Source organism: Callospermophilus lateralis, chromosome 10 (genome assembly GCF_048772815.1).
Source record: "Callospermophilus lateralis isolate mCalLat2 chromosome 10, mCalLat2.hap1, whole genome shotgun sequence".
Classification (NCBI taxonomy): Eukaryota; Metazoa; Chordata; class Mammalia; order Rodentia; family Sciuridae; genus Callospermophilus; species Callospermophilus lateralis.
In genome coordinates this window covers 51,304,278-51,316,530 of record NC_135314.1, presented here as the reverse complement: position 1 = coordinate 51,316,530, position 12,253 = coordinate 51,304,278, and positions in this window count along the sequence as shown.

Sequence of the window (12,253 nt, the reverse complement as noted above, 5' to 3'; positions counted from 1 at the left end):
AGTGGTTTGTTTCCATGAGACCAAAGGGCAGAGGTGGGGCGGGGGGTGGAGTGGGGAGGAAGCCATCTGGTATAAAGTCAGAGTCACATCTGGCAAATCAATAATCACTGCATGGGCCAGGTGTGGTGGCGCATGCCTATGATTCCAGCCACTCAGGAAGATGAGGCAGGAGGATCAAGAGTTCAAAGCCAGCCTCAGCAAAAGCAAGGTTCTAAGCAACTCAATGAGACCCTGTTTCTAAATAAAATACAAAATAGGGCTGGGGATGATCAAATGCCCCTAAATTCAATCCCCAGTACCAAAAAAAAAAAAAAAAAATTACTGAATGCGGAGGGTTTATTAATGGAATAATTAAGAAGCCAACTTGAGCTAAGCTTGACGATACTTTATGCTATTAGACATGAGTGAGAGGAAAACCTCCAGCTCTCCAGGGCCACCAGGTACATGAGATGATCAACATGGAAGTCTTGGACTCAAACTCTGGTTATTTTTAGCATGAGGGAGATATTGTTTCATATGGTAAAGGGACAATTCTATCAGGAAGAGGGGAACTGAATGACTTTGTGAGTGTCCCAGCTCCTGGGAGCTTTCTGGGTAAGGCAGCACAGGAAGCATGAAGAATGAGAGCTTCCAAAACCCACTTCCCCCTCCTCCCATGAGACTATGCTGCCTCCTTGTGATTTGAGGGGTGAATGATGACTCTTGTACTTAATACAACTGAAAAACATTACTGTCTTCTTAATCAGTGAGTTTTCTGTGTCCAGTTGTTGTGCTTCCTATGGAAGTTATAGAGAGTACCCCAGCTTGGTTATTCATCCCTTCTTCCTTCTTTCTCCTTGAAAACGTCACCCTTTCTGAAATCTATTTTGAAACAGAACAAAAAAGTGTCTTTATATATTTTTTTTTTATATTCAGCCTGCTACTGAATGGAGAAAGAATTTTTTCATTTCAAACAAATAAAAGCCCTGAGGTGTCATATCCTCTCATAAGTAAGTTCACTGCCAACCAACAGCAAAGAATTATGCACAGTAAGGGGTGATGGATAGTGACATCCCTCTATGAAGATGAGTGATTTGCCAAAGAGTAGTCTATCCTAGAGGACCTTTCCCAACTCTCTAGCAAACCTCTTTATCAACTAATATTATTCATTAATTATGTTTAGTATTGCCACAGCTACTTTCACCACCATATTACATAAAAGCATCTCTCTCAAAGTCACAAAGACCAACCAATAAGTTGCTTCCTGTTATGATTTGGATCTGGAATGCCCCCCAAAGCCTCATGTATTACAAGCTTGCTCCCCAATGCAGTGATGTTCAGACATGGGACTCTTGGGAAGTGATTGGATTGTGAGGGCTCTGACCTTATCAGTGGATTGATCCATTGGTGGGTTCATATCTGACAGCATTATTGGGGGTGATGGAAACTTTAGTTAGAAGTTTGGTTAGAACTTCTAGAAGTTTTGGTTAGAAGAAGTAGGTCACAGAGGTGGGGGTGGATACATCCTAGAAGGTTAGACCATGTTCCTGGTCCCTTTCTCCCCTATCCCCATACCACTCCTTTTCTCCTTTCTTCCTCTCCCAACTTCCTTCCTGACTGCCATGAGGTAAGCAGCTTTCCTCTGCCATGTCCTTTGCCATGATGTTCTGCCTTCCACAGGCCCAATGCAGTGAGTTGACCAACTGACAACGGACTGAAACCTCTGAAATCATGAGCCAAAACACGTCTTTCTTCCTTTAAGCTGTTTCTCTCAGGTATTTTGTCACAGCAACAAAAAGTCGACAAACACTTCCTAAGAGATAACTATCAGCACAGAATGATGAGTACCAACATGTTGAATACCAAACTGAAAGAAAAAAAAAGAACAAAACAAAGCAATTTAAAGAGGAAGAATGATCATTTCAGAACAATAAAAGAAGCTCAAAGGAAACTATCCAGGTAAATAGAGCAACTCTCTAAAAACAGAATCTATGGAACATCCCAGAAAACATTGCATTAAACCACCAAATTCAATACAATCAAAAAATAGTATGGAAGTTATCTGCCTGAGGGACAAAGATTAGTACCCTGTTCAATATTTTCAGCTTTCTGCTCTGATTCTGCTCTGAGGATTGGTTTGACTCATTATGTGAATTATCCTTAAGAACTCCAATATGCATATATTAGTTTTGGCATGAAGGCAGCTAGTTCTTGTTTTTAGAATTACTACCTCCAAAGATAAATCTGATGTATGTGTGTCAACCCTAAATTATTTACATAAATTAGCTGGGGGTGTAGCTCAGTGGTAGAGTGCTTGCCATGCACATGTAAGGATTTGGATTCTTTCCCCAGTGCTGAAAAAAAAAAATTATTTACCTAAATTATCTCCCTTATTTTTAACTGTTGATTTGCTGGCCTGCCTCTCCTGCTAGATGGTGGGCAGGGTCTCTGTCTTATTCACCTTTATACAACCCACTTCTGATTCAAAGGAACGAAGTTAGTGCACCTTTGGGTATAAAGGCTGGCGTAAGCATCCAAATGCCTCATGGATAGTTTTAAAAATATGTTCTCTTTGTTTATATCCTTTTGGCATTTTAGGCTTTCTAAAAATATTATGATCAAAGTCACCTCAGAATTTTTATTTTAAATTAGCTCATAACAGATTTGCAGCATTTATGAATTATGGTACAGGTTAGTTCCTTTATGGCTGTTAGTCTTCCTTTATTTACTATTCATTAAGACCTTAAAAATCACACACAAAAATAACCATACTGGGATATAATTTAATATAATAATATATAAAAATAATATAATTATATTATTCAATACTAATCATACATACTATGATCTATAAGTACTAATTTATATTAAATATTATGAGTGACTAAAAGCAAGTTATTTCAAGCATGGGATCCACCTACAACAGCAGTCTTCAGAGTCTCCTTGTAATCTCAATCTGCTCCCAGCTGCTTGCTAATTGCTCCTTTCCCACCACATTCAGGCCTGGCTGCTTAGCATCCAACACGGGTAACTGTGAACACTACCTCTTTGAAGGGAAATGCTTAGAGTCCACATTTAATGTCTGTGGAAATCCAGCAATTCCATCAAGAGGAAGAAAAAGAAAAATACTAAATATTAGGTAAAAAGGGTGCGGGAAGCACAGACTATTCCCACCAATGCTGAAAGGGGTATTTTAGGTACACTGCTTTTAGGAGAATCAATCTGGAGTCTAGTTGAAATTGATCACAGTCTAGAGGAAAAAATAAACAAGAAAACTAATCAATACAATATAGGATTCAGAGACCACATATGATTAGGAAGCTGTGATCAGGGCAGAATGGAAGATCATAGGAGTGCAGAGGAGTGCCACCTGACCCTGCCCTGGAATAGGTGGAGAAGGCTTCCTTCAGGAGCAAATCAGAAATTGCATTTGGAAGAACAAGCTGAGGTTAGCAGGGAAAGGCAATGTTCTGTGCTGAGAATATTGAGCAATGGCTCTGGCAACAGAAGAAGATGCTGGGAAGCAGGGGCCTGAAAGTGGGAGGACCTGAGAGTGGACCAGGGCACTGATTTATGACACAGTGAGGGCCTGGAATAGGCAGTGGTGATGGAAGATAAAGGCAGATTTAGGAGACTCTTAGGAAGCAGAATGATATGGATTCAGAGATCAACTACAGGTGGGAAGTGATGGGGAAGCAGTAGGAAGTGATGGGGAAGCAGGAATCTCAGATGACTCGTTGCCACCAGCCAAAAAAGAGAGTAGAGGAATGCAGGAACACTTGTGTGGGGACATGACTAGATCCATGACATGGCTCCTGCACATTTTAGAATTATCTCCTGCCGCATCCTTTATGCCTGCCAGGCTGAACCACTTGCAGTTTTCAAAGGTGCCATCTTCTCAGGCCTTAGTTCATCAGTACAGGTGGTTCCAGATGATGTGGCACTTTTCTCCCTCCCCGACTCGATGACTCCAATATGCCCACTCACCAAGTCCATCCACCCTGCCTTCTCTGGCCCTTCCTTTGTTTCCCTTCCTACCTTACTACTATAAGCTGACCTGCATCCCCCCAAAAGATATGTTGAGATCCTAACCCCCAGTGCCTGTGAATGTGACCTTATTCGGAAACAAGGTCTTGGCAGATTGAAAATTAAAACGAAATCTTTAGGGATGGGCCCTAATACAATATGGGCCTCATACAAGGAAAACGCCACTTGAAGACAGAAGCACACAGGAGGATACTACGTGATGACAGAGGGAGAGACTGAAATGGTACAGCTGCAGGTGGAGGAATATCAAGATCTGTGCCCTCCAGAAGCTCAGAGGAGAGAGGAAGAATTTCACCCAGAGCCTCAGAGGTAGCAGGGCCCTGCTGACACCATGATTGCACACTTCTGGATTCCAGAACTATGAGAGAATACATTTCTGTTGGCTTTGGCTACCCAGTTTATGCTATTTTGTGACAACAGTCACAGAAAACCAATAGACAACATTTCCATATGTTTCTAGCTGTATGTGCATTTAGGCACTTGCCACCTAGTGTGGTGAGTCCTCATTTTATATCTGTTCATAAATTGTGAACATATATTTAAGGTCAAGAATCATGTCTCATGCAACTTTGTACATGCAGCAAACTGACACAGTAGATAATAGATATTTCTTAAATGAGAAAAAGAAAGAACCAAAGTTCTTGATGAAATTTAGAGATTGACAGGAGTCTACTAGATGGCAGCAACTGGACTGGAAGGGGCAGACAAGATACAGAGTTAGTTGACATGAACCTGAAGAAAGAGTTTTTACCATAGTGGGGGTGGGGGGGTGGATCAGGATGGGGAGAGAGATAACCAAAGAAGCCACAGCTTTGGGAGTCAAGAAGAGAACTCAATTCTTTCCCAGCTGTCTGCACCATGACCCATGGGTATCTGTCAGCCACTATGAAAAACCAGAATGGTGCCAAGGTGAGGAGTATGGGCAACATTTGGGGGTCTCAGAAAAACTGACAGTAAGTGGATACTAGTTGACAGTACCATTTGTAGGCAGTCACTCTCCTGAGCCATTCCTGGGTCTCTCCAGTGAGTCCCAAACTAAAGAAGTAATATCCGGCACAGCAAAGGCCTTCTCCAGACCTGCATGAGGCACCTTCTGATCTCCGTGGTTGGGGCAAGCCCATCCCCCTCTTGTTTTCAAGTATTCTGAGCATGGCTTTGAGTGGATGCGGTTTGTATGTGAGGAATGGAGGCCAAAGTGCACAGAATAAATGACCGAGGCAGCACTCAGAGGCTGTGCACGATGCTGGAGAAGGAGGCTACATGTCCAGGGGACTGAGGGTGACAGAGATGGGAAGTCTAGTGACCGAACCCGCCCTGGGTGTGAAAGGAATTGTCCACCACACCACTTGACTCCTGAGAGCTGGCTGGGCTGACCTAGTTGGCTCCTGAAAGCAGCTGTCCCAGGAGGCAAGGGCTTGGCTGGATCCCAGAGCCTGGAAAGATTCAAAGTAGAGTAGTTCAGAGCTTGCAGTAGGAAGAGCAAAAGACATTTTTGCTGAATTTTATTTAAAGCTATTCTAACAATGACTTAATTGCATCATATTCTAATCTTTCAAGAAGTATAATTTCACATTAAATAAGTATGCTAACTTAATTGGGAGATTTTGTTCTTGTTCATTGATGTAAATTTTCTGTGGAGGAAGAGAAAACATGAAACAAAAACAATTAATGTTTTCGTGTGTTCTCTGTGACCCTGAAGCCTTTGTTCATTGCTGCCCTCTGTGACGGGCTCCAGAGAGATCAAAGTGAGTTTCATTTGTGGTTACCCACAAAGCTCCACAATCCTGCTCTGCAGCCCTTCCTAACACAGACATGCTTCTGGACTTTTGAAATGTGGAAATGGAATTGCCTTTGACAAGCACAGCTGAGCAGTGTATTTAACAATGTCAGGATATTAGGAATGTGATAAGCCTTCATAAAATTCAAATAAAATTTGTGTTGAATAGGGGTCTGTTTTACACAAGGCTGGACTTCCAAGTTAGTAAACCATTAATGACAGGTGATGAGAAGGTACATTCTAGTTGGTTAGAAAACAACAGTATGGAGGGAAAGCTAGTTTTCACTTTGGATTTCTTTTCCTTTTTTCTTTTTTTTGGAGAGTGCTGAGGATCCAACCCAGGACCTGCGCTGCTGAGCACGTGATCCACCACTGAGCTATACCCTACCCCCTACCCACTTTGGTTTTATTTTCAATTCATTTTCATTCAAGATTCTGGCTTTAAAATCTCCATATATAAGTCTCTTTGGGAAACATGTTCTTTTGTGTCCTAGAACGCTGTTGACGGAGTTATGGAAAAGGAGCATTAGAAGCCCTCGCGGCACTTCTGGCTTTATATTTCACACCTCGGAACATCTGCACAGAAACCAACTCCCAAGTGGCCCCTGCTGCTGGTTCCAACCCTGCTGTTCCCTGCAGTCTCTCTTGACGCAGCTTTCTCCTGGCTTCCAATCCATGGGGAGAAAACGAGACACCAACTTTTCCTGGGAGAGCACTGTGGTTCCTATTGAGGAGTTGCCCACACCTGCCTTAGTCACAGGAGAACCCACAGGGTCTTGAATCCCATCCAGAGCACAGGCCTACTTATTAAGATACCTGATTGGCACAAATGGGAAGATTTACCTGTATAAAACATAGCAACTTCGCTCTCAGAGTACAAAACCAAAACTGGGAGAGACACATGATCCTAGGAATGTGTTTGTGTCTAATAATGAAGAATGTTTTTTAGAAAGGGCACTAAACCTGAAATAAAAACAAATATGTACTGCAGTTTATTTTGTGAAATCGAGCAATATTGATGGTACCTAGAAAAGAACTGACATGTAATAGCCCACAGTAAAGGGTTTTGACTGTTGACAGAACAACCTCCTCTTTTTAACCTCTGTCTTGTTGAGAGCCACAGCTGAGTTGGAATGGCGCCTGGCATTTTACCAGAAGGAGTGGTTGAGAGGTGACGCCAGCAAGCCATTAAGATGATGATAATTAAGTTAAGCTGTGTATAATTGCTGTGACTGGATGATGCTGGATTGAAACAGGCTGTGTATTCAGTTGTATATGGACCCCTGCTGTCCGGCAATAGGGAGGCTCCTGCTGCCTTGGGCACCCGTTGAGTTTCTGTTGAGTTCTCCTGAAGCTCAGTTGAGGGCGGAGAGAGTTCCCGGGGAGAGCGCGTGGAGCGCGGGTGAGAGTTCCGGCAATAAAGTACAGGTGAACCTACAGGTGCCTCGTGGCGGCTCGGTTATTTTGTGCCCAGCCAGACTGCCGCACTGTCTCTTCAGCAGTCATTCTTATTTCTGCTATTTTCTTCCCAGCATTATGCCTGTTGATACCTCATGCTGCCATGTAAAATAAGACATAATCAAATTCCAGGAAACTATTAGCTGGGTGCAGTGACACACGCCTGTCATCTCACTGGCTCAGGAGGCTGAGCAGGAGTTTAAAGCCAGCTTCATTAACTTATTGAGGTCCTAAATCAACTCAGCAAGACCCTGTCTCTAAATAAAATATAAAAAAGGGCTGGGGATGTGGCTCACTGATTAAGCACCACTGGGCTCATTCCCTGGAACCAAAAAAATTATTATTATTATTTGCAGTGCTAGGATCAAACCCAGGATCTGCTAGGCCCTCGCTGTACCACTGCAATATATCCCAGCCCAGACTGATGCTTTTATGACACCATTAGGGCAGGGACTATTAGAACAACTTATTCATTTACTTCCTGATTCAACCAACACTTTTTGAGAGCTCTTATGGCAGACACCACATTCATTAAGTACTCTGTTGGGGAGTAAAAGGAGAAAGACATGCACCTGCTCCCAAAGAGGCCACAGTGAGAGAGACAGACACCCAAAGAATGACAACACCATAAGACAGAGAAATGCAAGCATGAAGTCAGGGAGGGAGGTGACCTTTGAACCAGGGTAACTCAAGGATGAGGAACAGCAGTTCACACAAATTAGTAAAGTGTGTTTCTTCACAAATAAGTGAAGAAACATATGTTATTTCCTTTCTTTTCAGTTTAGGTTTAGAGCTTTTTCTTTACAAAATTCATTATTAGACATGAACATCTAGTTTTGTGTTTATCCCAGCTTTGGTTCTGGGCTGGGAAACAAAGTTGCTGTTTTCACAAAAGTGTATCTACGAGTCAGGTGGTTTTTGTTTGTTTATTTGAAAGGGGGGTCTGTCTTGTTGCCCACACTGGCCTTGGACTCCTCCTAAGCTCAAGCAACCCTCCTGCCTCAGCCTCCTGAGTAGCTGGGGCTGCAGGCACACACCACCATACCTGGCTCATTCAAGTATTCTTATTCTTCTGCCTGTGTTCTGGATCAGCTTTTGTGTGTTGAGGGGCACTGGCACTCTGAGAAGAACAGTGTGACTGATGTGAAGAAGACAAAGGAAAGGAAGAAGATGTGAAAAGGAGCCTAGAAAAATAGATGAGGCCTGACTATGAAGGCCCTGGGAGTTTAGACTTGCTTATGCAATAAGCAGCCACTGAGGGCTGAAATAAGGCAAACAAACAACAACAACAAAACAAACAACAACAAAACAAACAAAAAACAACAAAAAAACCAACAGAAACAAAAAAGGGGGGGGGGATGTGTTTGCCCTATGCCTTAACACTTAAGGCCTATAAATTAAGGATTTTTACATAGCCTATTTTGGGGGGGATGTGGGGTACTGGGGATTGGACTCAAAGGCACATTACCACTGAGCTACATCCCCAGCCCTTTTTAAATTTTTATTTTGAGACAGGGTCTTACTGAGATGCTTAGGGCCTCACTGTGTTGCTGAGGGGATCCTTAAACTTGTGATCCTCTTGCCTCAGCCTCCTGTGTGCCTGGGATGTGCTGGGTGCGCATAACTTTTTAAAATATGAGAGTAGTATGAAGACAAATGGACAAGGAATAAAGTAGAGGTTCCTAAATCAATCAGAAGACTGTTACAATAATCAAAAATAATAAAATCACATATTTGAAAATGTAAACTAGAAAAAATATAAGTAAATACAAATTCAGTAATATAGTAAAAAAGGCTTCCTATTATAAACAATCACTATGAAGGCATCAAAATACATCTAAGATTTTCATGTATTACCAGGCTGTGTGGTATATGCCTGTAAACCCAGCAACTCTGGAGGTTGAGGCAGGAGAATTCCAAGTTTGAGGTCAACTTGGGCAAATTAGTGAGACCCCCACTACAAAATAAAAAAATAAAAAGAGCTGGGGATGTAGTTCAGGGGCAGAGTGCCCCAAGGTTCAATACCCAGTACCTCTAAAAAATAAAAAGATTTCCTATGAAGAATTTATACCAACATCACATATGTTCTGTTCCCCATCATGATTTTACTCACTCTGAATATAAAATGTGATAAAATTTGGTCAAATCATCACAATGAAATTATAACATGTATTTCTTTCTTACTTCTTGCAATAGTTTACAAACCAAACCAGTTAACACTTATGGTAGATTTACAGCCAGCCACACACACACACACACAAACACACATACACACACACACACACACACACAGGAAAAAAAAATGACTTCTGGAAGGCATAAGATAAATTCAGAGCTTAGCCAAAGAAATAATTCTCATTTCATATTTACCATTCCAAGCCTCATCACACCACTTATCCTGCCTTCCTTTCTCTTTCCAGTTTTTGTCTCATATGTTTTTTAAAAGACTACTTGTTCAGATTCCCTGCATTTACCTATTTTTTAAAGGGCTGGAACAGACATATCTGGCGTCTGGGAATGACCAGTGCACATTTCCTTGGTCAATTGCCAAGGGACAATGTGAATCTCTTTCCTGCTCTGCCATGGCCCACACAGCACACAGCCATACATTTACCTATTTTTTAAAGGGCTGGGAAACATGTAGGGATGAATTAAACATATACCACACAACCTGGTAGTACATGAAAATCTTAGATATATTTTGATGCCTTCATAGTAATTGTTTATAATCAGAAGCCTTTTTTACTATATTACTGTGTCCCAAGCGGGGCATGTGCATTGAGAGTCTCCTTAGAAAAGAATCCTGGCTACTTAGAGACTTTTTGGTGAGGTTAGGGAACGCTTTTTTAAGATACCTTTGAAGAAAAACAGAGGAGCCTCCCAGGGTTGTGAATCAAAGCTATTTTTTTTAAAGCAGAAAATGATTAATCCTTTGTCCTTGGTGTGCTCCTGAGCTCTGTCTCTCAAAGACTTTTTTGTATTTTGTTTAAATAATCTCACCCCTCCTGCTGTGAATTTCTACAATGTACTACAAAATCTGTGCTTTTCCTGTCTGGGGATGGTTTACCTGAAAGGAAAACAATGATGTGCTATTTTTGGCAAACAAAGTATGGAGGCTGACTCAGTGGTCATTAAGTCACCACCTTTGGTTAGTTTTTTAAAAGGTTGGGGTGGGGGTGCCATCCATCATCCGTTCCCCACTCAGGGAATTCTGGTTGATAATTTAGGCAGTCTGGGTGGAACCAGACCCTGAAACCATTTCTGGCTTTGAAATTATTCCTGGTGGGAAGCCCAGTGGTACTGGCATTAGTAATCTATTCCAAGGGACAGAGAGCCAACTGGCTCAGCCACACAGGGGGTACATTAAAAGTATCTCTCTCCTCCTCCAAATAGGTTGGATTGGGTTGGGCAACCAAGATGAAGTCTTCAAAAAGAAAGCATAAATAATTGCCAGATAATCCTGTTTATTGTATTTATTTAAAATACTGTGTATGATCTGCCTTGGGCAGACTTCCAGAAACTGAATCTGGAATGGAAGATTCCATCCCCAATCCATCTCTTGGCAGCCAAACACTCAACACACAGGAAATGTAACACAAGCACAGCCAAAATCAGTATTTGAGCTGTTTGGTCCAGATGACCTCGTCTGAAAGCAAGACTTAGCAGAGGCCTGGAGAGAGTGCTCTGTATCCAGACATTTGGAAATCTTTTTTGGGCCATACTAAGAGATGAAGTGATTCAACTATTCTAAAAATGTAAGGCAAGGCTAGACTCTCACTCACAATATTTTGGTCAAACTAATATTTTATGTTCCTCAATTTCATCTGCATTCACTTTTAGTGGAGTCAGAAGTAGAAGAAATAGTAGGAGGCAAAAGTGTCACGAGCCATCTATGGGTTGCATGTGGGTCACCGCGCATGGAAGCCTCCTGGACAGACATATCTGGCGTCTGAGAATGACCAGTGCACATTTCCTCTGGTCAATTGCCAAGGGACAATGTGAATCTCTTTCCTGCTCTGCCATGGCCCACTTAGCACGTGAGATGGGTGTGACCTGCCAAGATGTCCATCAATCTGCTGACTGCAAGACATCAGGAAGCAAGATTCCATCCTTGAAACTTTATCCCTGCCTTTGATGTACCCCTTTAAATAAACCACTGAAGCCATCTTGTCTTTGTCTAGTTCCAGACCCATGTGGACTAGATCTATTGGGAGCTTCATTTCCTGTAAATATTTTTCTGAGTATCTGTGCTTTGTTATTTGCAATTATCTGAGATTAAGCTTTAGCTTGGCTTGGATTCCTGGGCAGAAAGAAGGACCCCTTATTGAGACACTGGCCATCGTTCTTTCCCCAAAACAAAAGTTTAACTTTGATGAGAAAAACTTTTTTAGGTTCTTCAGTGAATTTTCCATCACCTTTATTCCATTGTCTTACATCATACTGCGGGAGCCCTTCTCATTAGAGGATCTCCAAGCAAGGTTACTGCTTCATAATGGGTCCACTGGCGGGTTCAGCATGATGACTGCCAGGCCCAAGTGGGAACAAAGCAAATCTGCCCAATAATTCAGAACCTGGAGAGAAGTTGTGTTTTCCTTTAAAAGCAGGATTTCCACTGCTGAGCTGGGCACCTGCTGACAGGACAAAGGAGGCACCACAGGTGTTGGAATCCAGGCTGAAAAGGATGCGGCCATCTTGCTTCCTTTACTGTGAACACTCTATTGTCCCTGGTCTCCAAGGCTGTGATACCGGATCTACTGGACAGTCCTAGCTTGGGAAGAGAGAGAAGGCAGTGGAGGATGTTTGATTAGGAACAAAAGTGAGGCCTTGGCCAAGGGTAGCTGTGGAAGCCTCTGTCTGGGGAAAATCTCTGGGGAACTCATTTAGCTCTATGTCTGGCAAAGCTGCTTCCCTTCTCCCCTTCCTGTCCACTTCCCCTTCATTATCTCCATCTTCATTCTTTCCCTACTGTGGCCCTGCTCTGGGCTGAGAGGG